The sequence below is a fragment of the Equus asinus genome, chromosome 21 (genome assembly GCF_041296235.1).
Source record: "Equus asinus isolate D_3611 breed Donkey chromosome 21, EquAss-T2T_v2, whole genome shotgun sequence".
NCBI lineage: Eukaryota > Metazoa > Chordata > Mammalia > Perissodactyla > Equidae > Equus > Equus asinus.
In genome coordinates, this window is record NC_091810.1 from 65099201 (window position 1) to 65120137 (window position 20937).

General features: G+C 39.1%; 1 long non-coding RNA gene across 1 annotated transcript in view; it reads left to right on the forward strand.

The window, feature by feature from the left end:
- The window catches only part of LOC139041420 (uncharacterized), a 33224-nt gene that overhangs the window by 1089 nt on the left and 11198 nt on the right, over positions 1–20937 (forward strand). The window contains exon 2 of the long non-coding RNA XR_011496513.1: positions 17966–18018. This is a non-coding gene — a long non-coding RNA (uncharacterized lncRNA). The remainder of the gene's footprint in view (positions 1–17965; positions 18019–20937) is intronic.

The window sequence follows — 20937 nt, forward strand, 5'->3', positions numbered from 1 at the left end:
CTATGGAATAGATATAAGATATTATGTTATAAAAAAATTCATTGAGTAAACATTAGATTCTGATGAAATAATGCAAGTAGTAGGAAAATGCAAGGATGCTTTTGGGGTTTTCAAAGCATTCCAGAGTGAAAAAATATTTTTTTAACTGCTGCATAAAAAAGTAAATATCAAGTAGAGGTAAATAGAATAATTGTTATGATGCTCCAGGTAAAGTTAGAGATCATAAATTTTTAATGGATCTAATCAAAATGGATTACTTGAAATTATTAGTATTCCATATGCAAGAGTGGAAAATTGAACGTATAACATTTACCCAAGGTCAAAATAAAAAGCTTAGAAAAGGTGGTGGTATGATCATCTTAGAGAACTAAGAAGGCAAAGCACAGAGAAATCAAAGGGTGGCTGAAAATAATAAAATACATACTGATGTGTGCCTTGTCACTATTCCCAGCATATTCTTACAGCTCAGAAATCCTGCTAACCAAGGTCCCTGGAAATGTAAATTAGGGGGACAAATGACTGGATATTGTTTACACATCCCCTATGCTCAGGAAGAAAACCACCCTTCCCACACTCTCCAAAGTGCCCGGACTCCATCCTCGATCAAGTGGTACACAATAGGCTGCGTAGGGAGTGTTTAGCCCTTCCTCAAAAGAACCTGGCATAACTCTCAGTAGGAGACAGGATATCAGAATAAATAGGTCATTGTTCCGTTCCATTAGAGCGATTCTGGTGTTCCTGTTGCTTGACAAAGACACAAGTGCCAGGAAGCGAGGTTGATTGTTTCATAGAGCTCACATTATAAAGTTCTCCTCAGTGGCTTCTTTTGAGGAGTTCCTCTGCTACAAACTCATCTGGGAAAGAGCTCTTGATCACATTTCCATGGGGAGATGGCTTTTTCTTTTATTCTACTTCTCCTGTTCACCGTCTTTTATTAATTACTCAGCAGTTCCATTTGCTAGGCATTTTGAAAGTGGAAAAGTGAGCAAGCAGGCTCAGATCTGGCTTGGGGAAGATCTTGTATTTACAAGTGGAGTGAGAAAGCCTTGTGATCAGCACCATAGACCTGTAGAAGTCAGGTCATGGGCTGGTGATAGTTCTTCTTTTCATAGTAATGAGGACACATTTTAGTCACTCTTCTTTGTGTGATTTGATCTGGGAGCCAACCAGATTTAGAAATTTTGGAAAGGTGCATATATTAGTTTGCTAGGGCTGCCATAACAAAGAACCGTAGACTGGGTGGCTTAAACAGCAGAAATGTGTTTTCTCACAGTCTGAAGACCAGAAGTCCAAGATCAAGGTGTCAGCAGGTTTGGTTTCTTCTAAGCCCTCTTTCCTTGGCTTGTAGATGGCCACCTTCTCACTGTGTCCTCACATGGTCTTCCCTTCCTCTGTGTCTGTGTCCTAATCTCTTCTTCTTTTAAGGACACCAGTCACATTGGATCGGACTCACCCTCATGCCCTCATTTAACCTTAATTACCTCTTTAAAGGCTCAATCTCTAAGCACAATCACATTCTAAGGTATGGAGGGCTAGGACCCTGAAGGGGTTCAGAGCAGTCTTCCCTAAGATGTGCCACTTTGGCATGTGGAACATTTTGACCTAAAGGCAATCATGACCCTGTGGGCTCAAGAAAAACTTTGCCTCTCCCCTAATGAATTTAAATTTGGGGCCTTGCCCATAATAAGAGTTATTACCAGAAATAAATTTTTATGACTTATCTGTATGGCAGGGCAAGCCTCTAATTACTGCACATCTGCTCTTGTTATCGTCCTGCGAACTCCCCTCGTCTTCTCTGAAGCCTCAGGCCCCTATCCCATTCTTTAGCTCAAGCTGAGTTCTATACTTCATTTTGCCTTTTTGTCTCTGACTCGCTCATGTATGTGAGGTCTCTGACCTTCTCATGTATGTGGGGTTCCTGTATGTACAAAATTAAATTTTATATTTTCCTGTTAATCTGTCTCATGTCAATTTAATTTTTAGACCAGCCAGAAGAACCTAGAAGGGTTCTAGGAGGAAAATTTCTTCTTCTTCCAACAACTCCAACAGACAAATTTTGGGGACACAGTTTTGCCCATAACAATGCCTTTTTCTCTTCTTGCTGGCAGAAAATCCCCTTCTGGCTCATGATTAGACAAACGTATCTTGTTTATAAATCTCGCCTATGCTCCTGAGGGCCCATCTCATCCAAGAGAAAAGTCTTTCGGGGCCGGACCCATGGCCAAGTGATTGGGTTCGTGTGCTCCGCTTCTGGGGCCCAGGGTTTTCCTGTTTGGATCCTGGGTGCAGACATGGCACCGATCATCAGGCCACATAGCACAACCAGAAGGACCTACGACTAGAATATACAACTGTGTACTGGGGGGCTTTGGGGAGAAGAAGAAGTAGAAAAAAAAAAAGAAGATTGGCAACAAATGTTAGCTCAGGTGCCAATCTTTAAAAAAAAACAAAAAGACAAAAGTCTTTTGACTGCCCAGCTTAACTTAGAAGCCAGAGGTTTCTTTCCTCCTGAGCTATAGGCTCTAAAATGGAGTTTTTCTGAGTTTCCCCAGAAAGGGGTTGGGGGCTAAGGGGTGGCTCTCTGTCTCAAGTGCCAGTGAGAACAGACAATTTTAATTTTAAAAATTGAAAAAGTTGGCATATAATTTGCAGTATTAGTGTATTTTATTTTTTTGACATAATTATTTTCTACTTCCCCCTGCCTATATAACTTTCCCCTTTTCATCTTTCTTTTGATGGCAATTAAAAAAATATTTAATTTCACTTCTATCTTTTATTATGTCACCTCAATCTAATTAAGCCAGCAACTTTTAGCAAGATTTATTTCTGTTAATATTAAGTTTATTAAAATTTGCCTTCATTTTGCTGATGACTACTAGTGTCCTTTGAATGCTAAAAAGGATTAAAAATATCCCTTTCATGTGTACATATAAATGTTAATTTAATTTTTCATTAACCCTAAGAATTTTATTTAAAAATATTAAGTACATAAATTTGAAAAGAATTTAGAATACAGACAACTGAAAGTATAACATGACAGCAAACACATAGCAGCAAAGTGTCTGAGATAAAATTATCACTCGGGATTAAGCCAGATCTGGTGGAAGCCAGATAGAATAAGTTCTTATTCTTTTACGAAGGCACACAGCTTTCTCTCTCCCAAGGCTGGACATAGTGGCTGGAGAAGTCACCTTCCACCATCAGACTGAGATGGCTCTGTGTAGGATCTATCTGGAAGGGAAATAGTGATGTAGCTAAGAGGTGAGTTGAGAAATGTGGGCCAATTCTTCCCAATTACTTGTTGAAATGTGGCAATCTCTGTAAAACATAGATGTAATAACTGGATAAAAATCAATGCCACATGGTGGACAGCACATGCTACGCTTTAAAACTCTTTTAAAGACACAATCATCTTTTCCTCTCACAATTGTTCGGTGACAGCAGAGAGTGTGTCCCCTGGGTTCTAAGCTATAAGGAGCTCGCCCAGGTGTTTGATTTCCACTTGAGATGAGGAAACTGAAACTCAGTAAAAAGAAGAAAATAATGTCCTCATCTGTTAGTCAGAAAGTTCATTGAAAAGATCATGTTTTGGTGGCAGATTTGTGGGATATACTTACTTTAGTCATAGATGGAGTTGACATAATTTTTTATTGCATTAACACAACAGACACTTAAGAAACGTAAATAAATCCAGGGCTATAAAAATCTTCTTTTCATTTTTCAGATTTTCTGAAAAGTTCTTTTCATAGAGAGCCACTTTTGTTCTGCTATTCCTTTGTCTACTTTTATAAAATTGTAACACTTTCACTGTGTCCAAAAATTTGGACGCTTAAGAATTATATGTCTAAACAAAATTTCAATCATGCTAAATATGTTTATTCTTACAAATATGGTGTTTGTAAGGATTTCTCAATTTCTAAATGAAAATTCTAATGAATTTTTCAGGCTTAACCTGAATGATTTATTTTTTCTTAAAAATTTGTGATGTTTATCTTTGGACCAAACTGACTAAAAAAGTCTTTGGGGAGAAGGTGCTATCTCTTGATACTTTCTGTTCTTTTATTGACTGCCTTTTGCTGAGTTAATTAATCAAATAAGTGACTGGAAGAAAAGCATTTCAGAAACGGGACACAAGATAAGTATGTTTTAAAGGATGAGAGGTAGTGAGAGGTACAGAGTGTAGTGTCTCCAAACTGGTGAGTCTCCTATGTAATTAGAGACATCTTCAAGCATCAATCAACCAATGTCATTTATGGAAAAATTCCCCAGCATTCTTCCTTGTTCTAAAGATAATCGGAAAGCTATCTGGCTTAGAACCTGTAACGTCCAGTGTTGCGACTGTTAGCTATATGTGGTTATTTAAACATAAATTTAAATTAAGTAAAAATGAACAAAATAAAAAATTCAGTTCCTCAGTTGCATTAGCTACATTTCAAGGACTCAGGAGCCCTAGATGGCTAGGGGCTACCACATGAGTAGTGCGGATATGGAACATTTCCATCATCACAGCTCTGGCATTGTGGGGAAAGGAAAGAATTTCATCAGAAGGTAAATACATGCTAAAAGAGTTGCTGGACAGGCATTGAAAACAACCTGTGACTGCTTCAAATTTGACCTTGGCCAAGGACTGAGATTTTATGAAACATGGACTTCTCTGCCCCTCCAGAATGCTAAGGATTGAACACAACACAACCAGACTTCTGAAATTAGTTATTTCCTTTTCCATCACTACCCGAGCTCAACACTGGAGCCTCCTTGCAATGGGACTGTGCTATTATTACCTTTCATTTAATAAGTCACTTTTTGGTATTTCTTTATGAGGTGTCAACTGAGTCCACCTAGTCTCAAATTACATTCTATAGTTGATCCCCACTAAATTTTAATCAAATACGTAAAATAGTGTATTTCCCATATTCTCCAGAAGAAATTTCTTTCCACCAAACTCTGAACATCATTTGGGTTAACATTTAGTGTATTACATATCACGGCATTTTAATTTTAACGCTGAAGTCTTTTGATCATGTTCTTAAAGTAAATGGAAAATAGGTCATAGGATCCATGAGTCTTATTTTGCTTTGTTTTACTATTCTAGCACATTCTTAATTTTCATATGCAACCACCATTAACACTACACTTTAATTGAATCTCACTTTTACTTCCCTTTTTATACTCAGTATTAGTGATCTAAAAAAATCTCTTTGAATTCATCTGTCCTGGCATCCAAAAGTAGGACATTTTGGCTCTCATAATAATTGCATATATAAGAGATGAAATCATCTGTTGGTTTTAAATGCTTTTAAGTTGAAAATAATTTCCATATGGTTGAATTAAGCATGATCTCCATACTCATAAAGATCCATATGGCTGAAATTATATATACATGCCTTTAGGTAAAATAGAGAAAGATGAAAATTTTACCACCAACAACATGTAAATTAGCAAGGATGGATAGCTTTTCCAGAGCGTCTAAAATCAAATTGCCCATAACAAAGGTGTTACAATCAAGATTTGGCTTTAAAATAAAAAGATTTATAATTTATTGGCACTTACTACATGCCAGACACTGTATTGAGTGCTTTGTCCATATTATCAAATTAGGGGTTGGCAAACTTTCTTTGTAAAGAGCTAAACAGTAAACATTTTAGACTGTGGACTGTACAATCTTTGTCACAACTACTCAGCTCTGCCGTTGTAGCACTGAACTAGCTGGAGATAATACTGAAAGAACGGTAGTGGCTGTTTCAATGCAAATGTTTACAAAAACAGGCAGTGGGCCCAATTTGGCCCTTTGGGCTCCAGTTTCCCAAACTTTCATCTAAATGAATCCTCATAAATAGCTGATGGCTACCTACCAGAGACATACCTCCAAGCCATCGAAGATTGCTTGCTGGTCAGGTAGGATCCACCCTTGCAAACAGCCTCTGCTTCCACATCCTTAGGCATCTCAGAATTACTCCTCATCCTGGCTCCCCTTGAAGCGCTAAGCATGGGCTAAAGCCTGTGGTCCAGGACCACAGTCTATGGAATGATCAGGTCTCAACTACTATACTTGGATTTAGGACACTGATTTACCAACGCAAAAGACTTATCTCCAGAAATCATTTGAGAAAACACTTTTCCGAAAGAATTAACAGTTGCTAAGACTCAGGAACAGGGAATTCTACCATGGTACTCATGTCTCATCTTCAGCTACCCATAATAATGTGGGCCTCTCTGGCCAGCTCTTCTCTCATATAGTTTTGCAGTGTGCTTCCTTCCTACCCTCCTGACCTTGACCTTAGGCTTTCTGTTGTGACCCGTGGAACCTCATTCCATTGGAAATAAACTCTTCTTTATGCACAGACTCTCCATAGAATCCCTTTTCTACTTGTTCTGTCTTCACTATGCTTCCTATTTCCATATTAGTCCTTCCCAGCATGTGTGAGGAGATAGCTACCCCTGCCCTCAGCCCGCAGAGTGGTCATATAGGGTCTGTCACAGCTAGAGCCTCTGGGATATTGCCTTTACCAGCCACATCCTCTTACTCACTTAGGTCACAATAAGAAAAGGAAAGCGGAGCCGGTGCTATCTCATTCACTCTCTTGTCTTTAACCATCTACTATACAGATGACTCTCAAGTCTGTATTACTAGCCGGAATTAACCTTCTGAGCTTCTCAAATTTAAATACAACTTTTAAGATACATTTTCCATTTGGTTGTCCCACAGGTGTCTCAAGCTTAACATGCTCAAGATGAATCCATGATCTTTCTTACAAACTAGTTTTTCCTTCGATTGGTGAATGAAACTACTATTTATCCTTTCCCGCAAACCAGAAACCTGGGGCACTCCTTGACACTTCCCTTTATATGAAGCTGGTCCTATAAGGTCTAGCTTTCTGACGTCTCCAATAGCAATTTCCAAATGGTGGTGGCTTTCTGATATCTCCGATAGCTATTTCAAATGATTCTAAATAGTTGTTCCCTAAAATCACCTTTGTCGGGTCCAGCCTCATGGCCGAGTGGTTAAGTTCATGGGCTTCGCTTTGGCTGCCCAGGGTTTCACCGATTCAGATTCTGGACGCAGACCTAGCACCGTTCATCAAGCCATGCTGAGGCGGTGTCCCACATAGCAGAACTAGAAGGACCTGTAACTAGAATATACAACTATATACTGGGGGGCCTTGGGGAGAAGAAGAAGAAAAAAAAAAAGAAAGCAGGTAAATCTGTGTCTCAAGGCATCATCCACAAAGGAATTAAAATCAAGGATAAAGTTTATTAAACTTGTATTATCGTCTAGGTCCAAGAGCTCTCTATAGATTAACTCATTTAATCTTCTAAACAACTCTGACATAGTATTATTATCCTTACTGTGCAGATTGAGAACTTGAGGCACAGAAGGACTAAGTTGTATATCTCAATGTTGCCCACTAACATATATTAGAGTCAGGGTTTAACTCCAAGCAATTTTTAAAAAAAAAATTTTTACTGAGGTTGTCATAGTTTACAACATTGTGATATTTCGGTTGTGCATTATTATTTGTCAGTCATCTTATAGGTGCACCCCTTCACCCTTTGTGCCCTAACCCCGCCCTCTTCCCCCTGGTAACCACTGATCTGTTCTCTTTGTCCATGTGTTTGTTCGTCTTCCACGTATGAGTGGAATCATACAGAGTTTGTCTTTCTTCATCTGGCTTATTTCGCTTAACGTAATACCCTCAAGGTCCATCCATGTTGTTGTGAATGGGATGATTTTATCATTGTTTATGGCTGTAACTCCAAGCAATTTAATTGCAGAGCCTACCTTACTATGCAATATGTTAGCCACCATTGCCACAGGGGGCTGATTCTAACAGCCCCAAAGATTATCCAGGGCTCCATCTTTCTTTCTCATATCTGTTATCAGAAACAGAGGCCTGTGCTGTTTCCATCTTTCCCAAGATTGCTTCAGTAAAAGTGGGGGAAGGGAGCTGTTTTATGATTCATTCATTAACTCCTGAGTCATTAGAGGTATGAGCTCATTTCTGGTGGACTCGGATACTTTATATAATTCTAGGAAACATCCAACACTAACTATAAAGTCCTCTTATAGTTAATACCCACTATGAAATGCCAATTCATCTGTAGTGTATTAACTCCAAGCTTCTAGATATTTTTAGTTGAACTTTTACTTTCTCAGGGTGAACTAAATCACAGCCACCAACATTTATTGGAAATTTCCTCAGCCCATAGCAAAGTGTAACACATGCGTTTCAACTGAGTGAAAAGAGGGAATTTGCTTTGTGTAAATGCTCAGAGAGCCAGAAATATTTTAATCAACTCTTGGGGTTCTGTAACCTTTCTATTATGGTTATGCCTGAGCATGCATAAGCAAACAAGATTAGGGGCAAAGGAAAGAGAATTAAAATTGTGGGACATTTTCTAAATTCCTTCCTCAATAATTCTTTGGAAATGCACAGAGCCTATTATTTTCTGCTATGCCCCACTGATGTGCCAAGTCACAGAATGTTATTAGACCAGTTCTTGGTGTCAAAATTTGAAATTCTATCCAATTAATTGGTTACAGCACTATAAGAATTACTTTACATGGCAGTTCTGTGCAGAAGCACTTTGAATATACTGGCAGGGGTACCTTCTTAGCTGTTATTTCAGTGATGTCTTTTGTTGAATGCTTATCTAGTTGTTAAATAATTGGAATATATTTGATTTGTTATAACTAGCCTTATTCCAGAAAGGATTTAAAGCAACTTATTAAGATACATATAAAATAGCAAATACATGGGGAAAATGAGTCAGGAAAGTCCAGTATAAGCAGAGATGAGTCAGGACACAAAAAACACACTATGAAGTCATGCATATTTGAAAGAGGTGTGCCAAAAACTTGGTTCTAAGTTGCTGCTAGCCAATGAGAGGAAGGAAACATTACAGGTGGGTGATTCACACCATTTATAATGCTAAAACCATCTAGTTGCTCAAGAGATGAACAATTCTATCTGATTCTGAGAACAGAATTTTCTCCCCTGAGTCTTTATAGAGAGGATACCATGTAACGTAACATTATAAACATCATCTCACCAGTAAATGTAGGCACAAATTGTACAGAGGAGTTTCATACAATACACCACAGTATTGGCTTCTGGTATCTGGCCAAAGTGCAATTAAGTAAAAGGAGAGTTTCTGGGGCCAATGTGATGGACCATAAGCCCACGACTCCCTAATGATCTGGCTCAAACTAGAGTAGATTAAAGAATTTTTAATAGCAGTTCTCTAAAGTTAATATCCATAAGAATAATAAAATATAAAAGATGGATTGCTGTGCTTCTACCCCAGAAATTCTGGTTTAGTTCATCTGGGGTGGGCCCCTTAAATCTCTATTTTTAACCTTCACCCTTCCTCTCTTGAAGTGATTCCAGTGTAGAAGGTAGGCGAACCATAATGGAGGGGACAGGGACCAAAAGGAACAAGCAGCATTATTTGATGTAAATTTATGAAACATCTGGGGATATCAGCAATAAATTATCATTTCAGTTTGAGAATAATTAATTTGTAACCATTCTTTTTGGAGGAGCGTTGATGGAAACTTAGTGGCCTACCCTACTATAGCAGATGTTTTACTAGAAAATGGACTTGTATTTTTCCTCTTTTTCACAAAGTGAAAATGCTTGCTGTACCAACAAAAAAAAAAGGATGTGGATAGGAAGGAAATCACTCAGAATCACTGAGTGTGGATTTCTTGAAGGTGATATTCCTTAGGTGTGTGAGTGTGGGAAGAGGTTTTATTGGAATCACCTATATGGGATGTTGACCACTTTTCAGAAAATTGTGGCCTCGTATAGTGGATGCTATGGTGTGACATCTAGATTCCCACTTCAGGACTGAGACACTTGATCACCCAGCTGCCAGGATTTTCTCCTTCTGATGACTTGTGGATAAGTTTCTCTGCAAGAGTTATCCTCTTCAAGCAAGTTTACACCCTTGGGGCAACCAGCATTCCACGGCCAGCTGGTGCAGAGGTACAGGGCCTGGACAACTCTGAAGGGCTAATGCAACTCCACAGCTTCCCCTGGGATTGGCTGAGGTCCTTGTTGGACCTGCACCACAGTCCAGCTTCTTCCTTCACCCAATCCTTTGTTCCTCACCCCTTGCAGATGTGGATCCCTAGGGGATTCCTCCAGAACCATCTCAGAGTCTGCTTCCTGGAGAACCTGACTCAAGCCACTTGGGTACAAATCTTCTGATCCTCACCTCACTGATATTGTCCATGTTACTTTGCAATTGAATTTTAGTTACCAATCCACTACTTATTTCTGTATGTTTTTTCTTTTTCTCCTGCTCTGTCCTTGATATTTAAGGGTTCCCTACTGGTATCTCTTTTTTCCTTCCTCACTGATTCTTATTAAGATGCATCTGCTTTTACCTTTGTTTTATCTCTCTGTGAACGTGACCCCAAACACACACATACACATACAAAGCACCAAGGTTTCTGTGATCCAAGGCATTTGAGAAACTCTGAGTTAAACAAATCTAAGTTGCTGCAGGGGTTCTCAGAGTCCTTAAAGTGCTTACATAACATACAATTAATCATTTCAAAGTGTACAATTCAGTGGCATTTAGTACATGGACAGTGTTGCGCAACCACCACCTCTATCTAGCTCCACAGCATTTTAATCACTCCAAAAGGAAATCCTGTACCCAGTAAGCGGTCACTTCCCATTGCCCCTCCTCCTGGCCCCTAGTAACCGCTACACTGCTTTCTGTCTCTACGGATTGACCCATTCTGGATCTTTCATATAGATGTAATCATATAACATAATACATGACCTTCTGGGTCTCACTTCTTTCATTTAGGTTCAATCAGGTTGTAGCGTGCATCAGTACTTCATTCCCTTTCATGGCTAAATAATATGGATATACCACTTTTGTCTATCTATTCATCAGTTGATGGACATTTGGGCAGATTTCAACTTTTGGCTATTGTGAATAGTGCTGCTACGAACATTTTGTGTACAAATTTTTGTTTGAATACTTATTTTCATTTCTTTTGGGTATATACCTAGAAGTGAAATTGCTGAATCAGAGAACTCTACGTTTAATTTTTTGAGGAACTTAAACTCTTTTTAAAAAGCATGTTGATGCTAGTATACTACAAATAATGAGCTTTGAGAAGCTTTCCGTACTAATTCACTTTAAGATGTTAATGGCTAACTAAGAGTTTACAGATTTTAACTTTAAAATTATCTGATGCGTCAGAAAACTTTAACCAAAAGCCTTGAATTTGCAATAATGGCATCTTAGGGCCCAGATTTACAAAAGGGAGATATTTTTGAGAAAATATGTCTTTTAGCAGTCCTGCTCACATCATGCCACGTGGAGGACTCCTTATTCCTCCTCTGTTTTGTAATACTTTTCCTTTTACTCACTTTTAAAGTGAGTCTGATGGTCAGTTGAGGACGATGTGAATAACATCTGTATCATAAACTCTTGTTAAAGCTCTACTGAATGTGAGGTGACTGTTCTGAGTGACTAATTCAGCCTGGAAGTAGAGTTATTAAAACTGAATAGAAATAAAAGAATAAGAAATTTAATTTAAATTTATTTCTGAGCTCAATTTGTCTTTATCTTATCTTTATTTTGAAAAAAATTTATAGAAGGAGAGAAAACAGTTTTGGGTTTATATTTTTCTGTAGTGTTTAGATGTTGATAGAAATATATTCCTTTAGTCTTTGGGCACTTTAGGGTAACAAAAATGATACATGAAAATTAGCTCTAATAGCATTTGTGTTGTTATTTAATAATTTTATGATATATAACATAATGTGCATTATTTGTTATAAATAATATGTGGCTGTTGTATGTAATATGTGCATATTACATGTAATACACTCTATTGCACATGCTATTTTCGTATATATCATATTGGGACATAATATATATGGTATATATTTTACATATAAATATATTTTTTTAAATCTCCAAGAATATTTTTGCTTATTTAGAGGTTAATCAAAAGTGATAACAGTTTTTTAAAAATTTAAAAATTTTAAATACCACATAGAAACTAGTTAATTCATTTTGATGTAGCATTTTCTACTTAATAAAGCCCAGTCTGTGTAAAGATCACATCAGATATCTCACTATTACTGCAGACTGGGCAGCTATGGAAGACTTCTTGTTCTACTTTGAACATGTAGAAATGCCGAATAAATAATTCTTTCCCTAATGATGTATAGTCAGTATGTGTGAAGTCTTTCAACTACATAATCAAAACTAAGAATGGCAGGGTGCCGGCCCGGTGGCGCAGCGGTTAAGTTTGCACGTTCTGCTTCAGTGGCCCGGGGTTTGCCAGTTCAGATCCCGGGTGCGGACATGGCACTGCTTGGCAGCCCATGCTGTGGTGGGTGTCCCACATGTAAAGTAGAGGAAGATGGGCACGGACTTTAGGTCAGGACCAGTCTTCTTCAGCAAAAAGGAGGCCGATTGGCAGCAGATGTTAGCTCAGGGCTAATCTTCCTCAAAAAACCCCCCAAAACCTAAGAATGGCAAATCTTCAGATACCAAAACTTAAGAGAGAACTCAAAGGAAGAGTGTGAGAGGGAGTTGAAGCCTCATCGCCCAGGTGCCTGTAGGGGATGGTGTTCTCACGCCCTCAGAGGGACGGGGTCATACGCTATGATCCAGAAATGACGTTGAAAGCACTGATGAACCGCGCCTAGGAAACCTGCCCCTGAGCCTATTATGTGGCAGTCACTAGTGATTCCCTTATTTGTACAATTCTTACTTTGCAAATATATCTTATATATTTAATCTCACATTTATAAATATTTTTTATTGGAATTTTTCCCCAATATTCCACTATATTCTAGTATAGTACTGCACATTTGAATCAGTGATAACAGCAAATGTAAATGAATTAAATTTTCCTATTAAATGACAAAGATTGCATTAAACACACACAATTTACCATGAATCAACTATATCAGTGAATCAACATAGATAGTTCTTTACACCATATTGTTAAAAATGAGTGAATGACAGCTGCATGCATCAGCATACATCAATCTCTAAAACAGAATGCATTTTGTATAACTTCATTTATACTAAGTGCAAAAGCAAGCAGAAGTAATTAATGTGTTTGTAGAAGTTTTGTCATATATGATGCAAGTTTTGAGAAAAAGTAAGAGAATTTTTAATGTAAAATTCATGGTAGTTGTTACCTCCAGATGAAAGGGAGTGGGTAAGATCAGTTGGGTGCACATAGGCAGCTTCTAAAGGATGGTCATATTGAAATTCAATAAGTTGGATGGTGGGCACATGAGTGCTCACTTCATTGATTTTCTTTAACTTTACTAACATGCATAATATACAATCCAAATTTTAAAAAGAGTAGAAAAGGCAAATTACAGATTGATACACAGAGTATGATACCATTTATATAAATTTTAATAGTACAACAATTTACTTTATATTGTTATTGGGTAAATAGATATGTAAAAAATATATATATTTAAAAATGCACTGCAAATATCAGTGCCAAATTCAGGATAGTGGTTGCTTTAGGAATGGGGGTTTGGAAATGAGACTAGAAAGTAGATAAAAAGGGGACTTGAACAGCTTCTGTAATGTTTCAAACTTTAAAAGAAATTTTGAAAAATGACGTCATGATGCCAGCCTGGTGGCATAGTGGTTAAGTTCTTGCACTCAACTTCAGCAGCCTAAGGTTAGCAGAATCCTGGGCACAGACCTACACCTCTCTTGTCAAGCCATGCTGTGGTGGTGTCCCGCAAACAAAATAGAGGGAGATTGCCACAGATGTTAGCTCAGTGGCAACCTTCCTCAGGTGGAAAAAAAAAAATCCAAGAGGAAGATTGGCAATAGATGTTAGCTCAGGGCTAATCTTCCTTGTCAAAAAAAAAGAAATAAAAAAGATCTCATAAGAAATAGTTCATGAAATGGTGAAATGAAGACGAGTGCTCAAAACAGTTCAATGCTGTGGAGAATTCCTTTTGTGCCAATTCCCAAAGTAGTTGAACCATCAAACTATGTAACGTGATTGAGTTTTCGCCAATATATCAGAGTGCATATTGCCAGTATAGACAACATCCAAAGAAAATTTAATGAGGAAGGAGCACTGAGAGAAAAAACTGCATTCCTAGAGGAGGTCAAATCAGCAGCATAAGTTCTCTCTCAGGGTTTGGTATACAGATACATAATCAGAGCAGATATTTAGCCAGCACCCATTGCAATGAGCAGATGAGCAGACCATGGAAGGTCATTTTGTGTTACCTGGACAATGAGTCAGCTGTGTCTGCTCTATCCCCTTCTCCCAGGGGGAGGACTTGAACCCAAGCTCAGATTCTTATGGGACCAGGGCCCTCCCTTGCCAGGGTGGAATGGAATATTCCCTTGTCCCCAAGGTCTCTAGGTTCTGGATGGTCAACATTCCTAGACAACAGCTGCCACCTGAAATTCAGAATGCCTGGCTCTGAGAAGCCTGTGTGTGCCCCATGGACCAAGTTGCTTTCTCAGCAGCTTGTCTACACTGTAGAGACCTGCAGGCGAAAGAGACTCATGTGCTGAAATGCAGACCTGCCTTTCAGGCCCAGCAGTGACCTGGCCTGGCCTGTTATGGGGTAAGGTGAGGATTAAGTGGACCCGAGCTGACATTGTCTTGTGTCAATTTTTCCAGTAATGGCTATTCCTTAACCTATACTGTATGTATTGTAGAACGTGTCTTGAACTCTAGAATATAACACGTGGAGACCTGGGTGGTCCCCAATCTGCCTAATACAGAGAGGCATTGAAAGAGAGAGGATACATGTATTATAAATATACCACCTATTTCCAGTTTGTGAGAAATATAAGGAAATAAGGAAATGAAGGAAAATGTTAGTAACTGAGCAGTAAGCTTCTAAAAGTAATAAAATATTCTTTGATGTTCATGATAGAACAGCAGCCCGCATAATCTGGGCACTTTGTTCCTTGGAAGTGTTTCCATTGTGGCTTTATTGTCTGTACTTTATTTGCTGTATTTTGCTGTCCCTGCCATTCTCCTGACTCCCTCTGCTTTTACTGCGACTACTTCTGCTTCTCTTTGTGGATCTCAAGCTCGGAACTCCTGGAAAGAAGATCAATTAATCCCCATCCAATTAAAATCCTTTTGGTTGGTGTTCTCTCATCTCATCAGCGGCTGGATTCTCCAGGATTGATTTCTAGGCAAAATAACTATTGTTATAATCAAATGACCTCAGATATGACAATTTTCATACAAAAGATAAGACTGGTTTTCTGGCAAAACCGATGAATGTGGCAGTACCTTCTAGCTTTCACCTATAGGCAGAGTGAGAGGACTAGGATGCCGTGTTATCCAAACCAGGACGCATCTGAGAGTGAGAGGAGGGAGACATTAACAATTACAGTGAAAGGATAAACCACTACTGTTGTGGCCAAACCAGGATGTACGTCACCTTAATTAGAGCAAAAAATTGATAAATAGCAGATTGAGATTCAAGCCCAAAGATGGCCATAAACCAGTGATGGGCCTGGATTTAGCCATATTTTCTCCGTAAGCTGCATTTGACTGTCTCTTAATATAGGCATGATAGTTTCCTATAGTGTCCTATGATTCTCACATTTTTCTACCTCTTTGTGACTATTTCTTCAATATCTGGCTTCCCTCTTAGCAGCATGAGGGCATGAGTTTGCCTGTGTTTTCAACCACGTCTTTGCTTTTGTCACAGGGTTTGGCATATCGTAGGCACCTAGTCGCTCTTTATTGAATGGGAAAATAAAGGGATATACCCAAGCATATCAGGTAATGCCAATATCTGCTTTATCAGAATATTCTGGAGAAAGTTGTTCCATACTTCACTTGCTAATATTGAGAGCAGCAGTAGTAGATGTTGATGTCATCCAGCCAACATTTGGAAGAGGTATTTTCTCCAAACTTATGATGTTAGTTCTCGGGTTGCTGCAAATGTTGAGATCAATAATTTTCACATTTTAGCTTGAGGGAACATACACACATGTGTGCATGCACAATGCTTATTTTACTCAAATTGGAAGTGAAAAAAAGCATTATTTAATAGGGGGTTGAATTTTAAAGTGTTTATATAGTGTTATATAATGTTTATATGTGTCAGGCACTTTTTTGGGTATTGAGGATACGTAGGTGATACAAAAGAGACATGGTCCTTACTAACATTGGAGGAAAGAAACAACAAAAACAGTAAACTAATGAAAATTTATGAATATAATTTTTGTAGTGATAGTGTTTTCAAGAAAAATGTAGCACAATATACAGAGCGAAAAGGCTGGGTGGTGAGAAAATGCCTCTTTGAGGAAGTAACATTTAGCTCAAAACTTGAGGGAAGATAATAGTTGAGCCATGCAAAGAACTGCAGGAAGAAAATTTCAAGGAGAGGAAGAGCTTGCCCAGGGCCCTGAAGTAGGAAGTGCTAGGATACACAGGAAACTGCAAGAAAGTGAGGGTGTGCAGAGCAGAGCAAGCAAAGTGCGGTGTTAGATGGATAAGATCAGAGGAGAAGGCAGAGGCCAGATCACGCAGAACTTTGAAGATCACGACACAGAGTACAGATTTTATTCCGAGAGGATCACAGGATTTCATTTAAACTTTAAAAAGATAACTTTGTTGGGTGGAGGGATGATAGACTTAGGGAAACCAGACAGGAAGCAGAGAGACAAATTGGAAGGTGATTACAACAATCCTTGTGACAAATGATAAAGCTAATGAGAAGCAGTTGGCTTTGGAATGTACTGTGGAGGTAGAGCAGAGAGGGTTTGCTAATGGATTGGATGTGGGATGTTAGAGAAATAGATGAATCAAGAGGATAATCCCTGGGGTTTTGCCCTAAACAGCTGGAAGAATGGTGATATGGTAATGCTGCTTGCAGAGATGGGGGTGGGCGGATGGTGGTGTGAGAGGGTGTAAGCTTGGGGAGAGGAGTGAGTGGGCAAGCAAGAGTTTGTTTGGACATGCTGAGTTTAAGATGCCACGAAATATCTCAGTGGAGATGTCAAGTTGGCTGTTGGTTATACCAATATAGATTTTACAGGAAAGATCAGGACCAGTGATGTAATTTTGATATTCATTAGGATAGAGAGGCTATTTAAAGCATGGGATTGTATAAAATCACCTGAGATATGAGTAAGGAAGAAAGGAGAGAAAACCTGAATTGTGAGACTTGAAACTGACATCAGGAAGAGGAGAAGAACCCACCGAAGGGTTTTTATAAGGTGCACTCTGCAAGATAGGAAGAAAACCAGAATAGGGTGTCGTGGACACCAAAAGAAAAAAGCATTTTCAGAAGGAGGAGCGGACATCAGTAGCATCAAATGCTGTTAATTTTTCTGGAATCCATTACTTTTTAACTTCAGTTTGAAATTAAAGATGTGTTGAATGGCAGCATCTACTTACAAGGCTAAGCTTAACCATGTAAACAAGTCAGAGTATTTTTCCCTGTTCTGAGAAGAGAGAAGAATCATGATATATTTTTGTCCACTTGCTTAAAAGATATGTGAGGAGACATTTCCCTCAACTATAACCAATGAGCAAAGAGCACAGTAAGCATAGTAGGAAGACGTATGTGGGTAGAATTTACAAAAGCTGCGCTAACATTTACACAGATCTTCCAATCGCATCGCATCTTCTGAGAAGCTGCAAAGCGTATTACATTCTTCGCTCTTTCATTTATAATTGAGTTTTCAGTAACTTAATTTTTTCTTCCAGAGTCCTATTTAGAGTAGTAGAAAAAGCTGTCCTTTTCTAGGCAACAGAAAGTTTGATGTTCCTGATTTGGCTTCTTTTCTTCAGGCTTATAGCATTCTGTGTTTATTTTGGAGCTTTCTGCATCCAGTGTCAAGGGTCAGTATCTGTCACTTGACCTAAGGGAAATGGCAGGTTTTCTGTATTTTGCTTTCCGTTTCCCACAGAAAGGAAAAGATAACAATATATTTGCCTCTTCCACTTCAGCTTCAGGTCTTCCGATGACGAATGGGATGGCCAACACTTCAGAACCCTCTAAGGTAATGGATCATTTGCACTCTAGAAATGTCAAGGCCTTACTGGCTTGGACATATTTTAGGCAACTGAAATAAGACCTTCAAGATTCCATTGATGTGACGTGGAGACCTGTTGGAGAAACTGCCCAACCAAACCAGATACCAGAGGTATCTTACACAATGCCAATGGCAAGAATGTCTCTAGAGGAAAAAGAAAATTAAGCTCTACAGGATGTTTGGCCTGTCCTTACATTCTTGCACTGCGACTGAGGTACACAATTTGATTCTTTGCTCTCCCTCTGCTGCAGCTGTATGATCTTGACCATGCCGCTCAGTCACTCTGAATTCCATTTACTATACTTTGTAACACTCGCTTTATAGCCATTCCTTCCTCTCTCATAGAGTGCACGTAAGGGTCAAGATCAAAGTGAGATCACGTACATAGGTATTTTGTAAATTAATAATTGCTGCAAAAATATATGATGTCATTTTTTTATCATGCCTTAAATCCTAGATATCTCAAAGTACTTTATAACGTAATCCTTGTTGTCATTGTACTTTGTTCTTTAAGTTTCCCAGGGTTTAGTTATCTTTCTTCCAATTCTGACCTCTACTGATGTCCCCTCCATCACTGTTCAGTAAGTACCTGCCCTGCTCCTCAGCCCTGAAAATATACGTGGGAGGCAAATTAAACCATTCCTTCACCCTACATCCAAATGATGACAAAGTCCAGACAATTCTATCTCCTTAAAATTTCTGAGTTCCTTCCCTTGCTTTGTTCATCCTTATTAAGATGACCCCAAGGTCAATAGCATCATCAAAGCCCGTTACTCTATTCTTCTATCTGCCTTCATTGCCCCAGCTTATCTTCCAATCCATTCTTCACGTGGCACCCTTAGAGCGATCCTTCAAAACAAAACAAAATCCAGAAATGATCATATCTCTCCCCAGTTAAAAACCCACAAACAGCTTCTCAATGCTGACAAGATAAAATATCAACACTCTGGCATGTTCTTCAAGATTTTCCATGATAAGATTTCTCCCGGCATCTTCACACACAGGGTGCCCTTTCCAGTTCTCGTCCCCAAACTTGCAGGCAGGCTGAAGTCCTTGCACTGCCTTCCCCAGTCGATGGACTTCCACTTGTTGCTTCTCACACCGTTCTCACACTGTCTGCATTCCTGGTCCCCAGGGTTCTCATGTCTTAAGTTTCTATGTTGTGATTCTACAAATTCTGCTTTGGTTTCCCTTCTTTGTCCCCTTATTCCAGCCAGAATTTAGACTCTCTTCCTGCTTTGTGCCCAGCCAGCCTTCGATTTCAGCCCCTGAAACAGTTCTTCAGCTAGTGTGTCTATGCCTCCTTCTTCTCGACCATGAGCTCCTTCAGTGTTGACACCATGTCCTATTTGTCTTATTCATTGTTTTACTCCAGCAACTAGCGCAGAACCTTGTAATTATTCAACACGAAGAAAGGAAGGAAGGAGGGAGAGAGCAAAGGAAGGAAGGAGGGAGAGAGGGAAGGAAGGAAGGAGGGAGAGAGGGAACGAAGGAAGGAAGGAAGAAAGAAAGGAAGGGAGGGAGGAAGAGACTGAAGGTGCACATCAATTTATTAAAAACATTTATGTTGCAAGTTACATATAATAATGTCTACCCATGAATCAACCAAAATTTTGTGTTGGAAACATTTCTTTAACCATATTCTACCAAAATTAAACTATGTTTTAAGCAGCCTTGGTAAATGTGGCACAGTTATTGTCATTTCTGTGCTTTTCCCTATGCTTGAACCTCTCCCTCCGAAGCCTCTACTTCTGAAGGCTGCAGCTGCTAAGAGCAGAACTTGATGAGGAAGATGCCAGGATCCCATCTGGAATTCACAGAACCCTGGCCAGCCCCACTCACGAGGGGCTGAATCTCCTTTAACCCAGGAAAATTAACTCAAGAGCATGTGGGACCTGAAATCCATGCTCTGCATGTTATTGCAGGTGCTAATGGCAGAGAAAAACACCTGCTTTTCACAACGGAGATGCGTTTTAAACAAAAGGTCTGTTCTGGGAGCTCCACAAGGAAGCATCCACCAGGCCTAAGAAAGTCTGCATCCAGGGATCACTCTTCTGGAGTGGATCTCACCGACTAGCAAGAACTGATTGTGCACATGTCTTCCCAACTCCACATTAGCGATGTCGGATCAGTTGATCAAAATCAGCCACAGTAAGAGTATTTATACCACAGAAATTGGCATATACATCAGGGCTTTTTCTTTTTTTTCTGCAGAGCCAGTTTAACAATTCACTGCTTTCCTGATCCCATCCTCCCCCCCGCTGCCCCCTCCTCTCTCACGCTCCACTCCCCAGTCCACACTTGAAGAGCTGTGTTCCAAATGAAACACTTGTGAGAAACACAGAGAACTTGCGTCTCCACTGGCAGATTTATTTGTTCATGTACCTTAATCCAGGAAGTTCCTCTGCAGTGTTTTTAGACAGAAGTGCTGAAAGACCACGTCCTCTTTGGCTGTTCACTTCAGGTTTATTTGGCCATTGTTTGCTAAGAAGGTGTTGAAACCTTCCTACAGCACAGTTTATTAAAACTGACCATGAAAAATTCTTCTGTTGGATTACAGTTATAAGTAAACACACACACACATGCACATCAGAAAAACAAATCTTTACTGCTTTCCCCTCTCTCTTTCCCTTCTCCAAACTCCCCCAGACCACTAAACTAGGGTAAGTTTTGACATTAAGAAAATACGGAGTTCGAGTGCTTTCAGCCCATGGTTTGAGTGATTTTATTATTGTTGTTGGTACTCTGTCTGAAACAGTATCATTCAAAAAGGGTTTATCATGAAGCTTAAATTTCAGAACACTTCATTTTCACAAGACCCCTTCTCAAATTTCAATGTGTTCATATAGTCATATATCTTTGAAAAAATTACAAAAGTAAGATTTT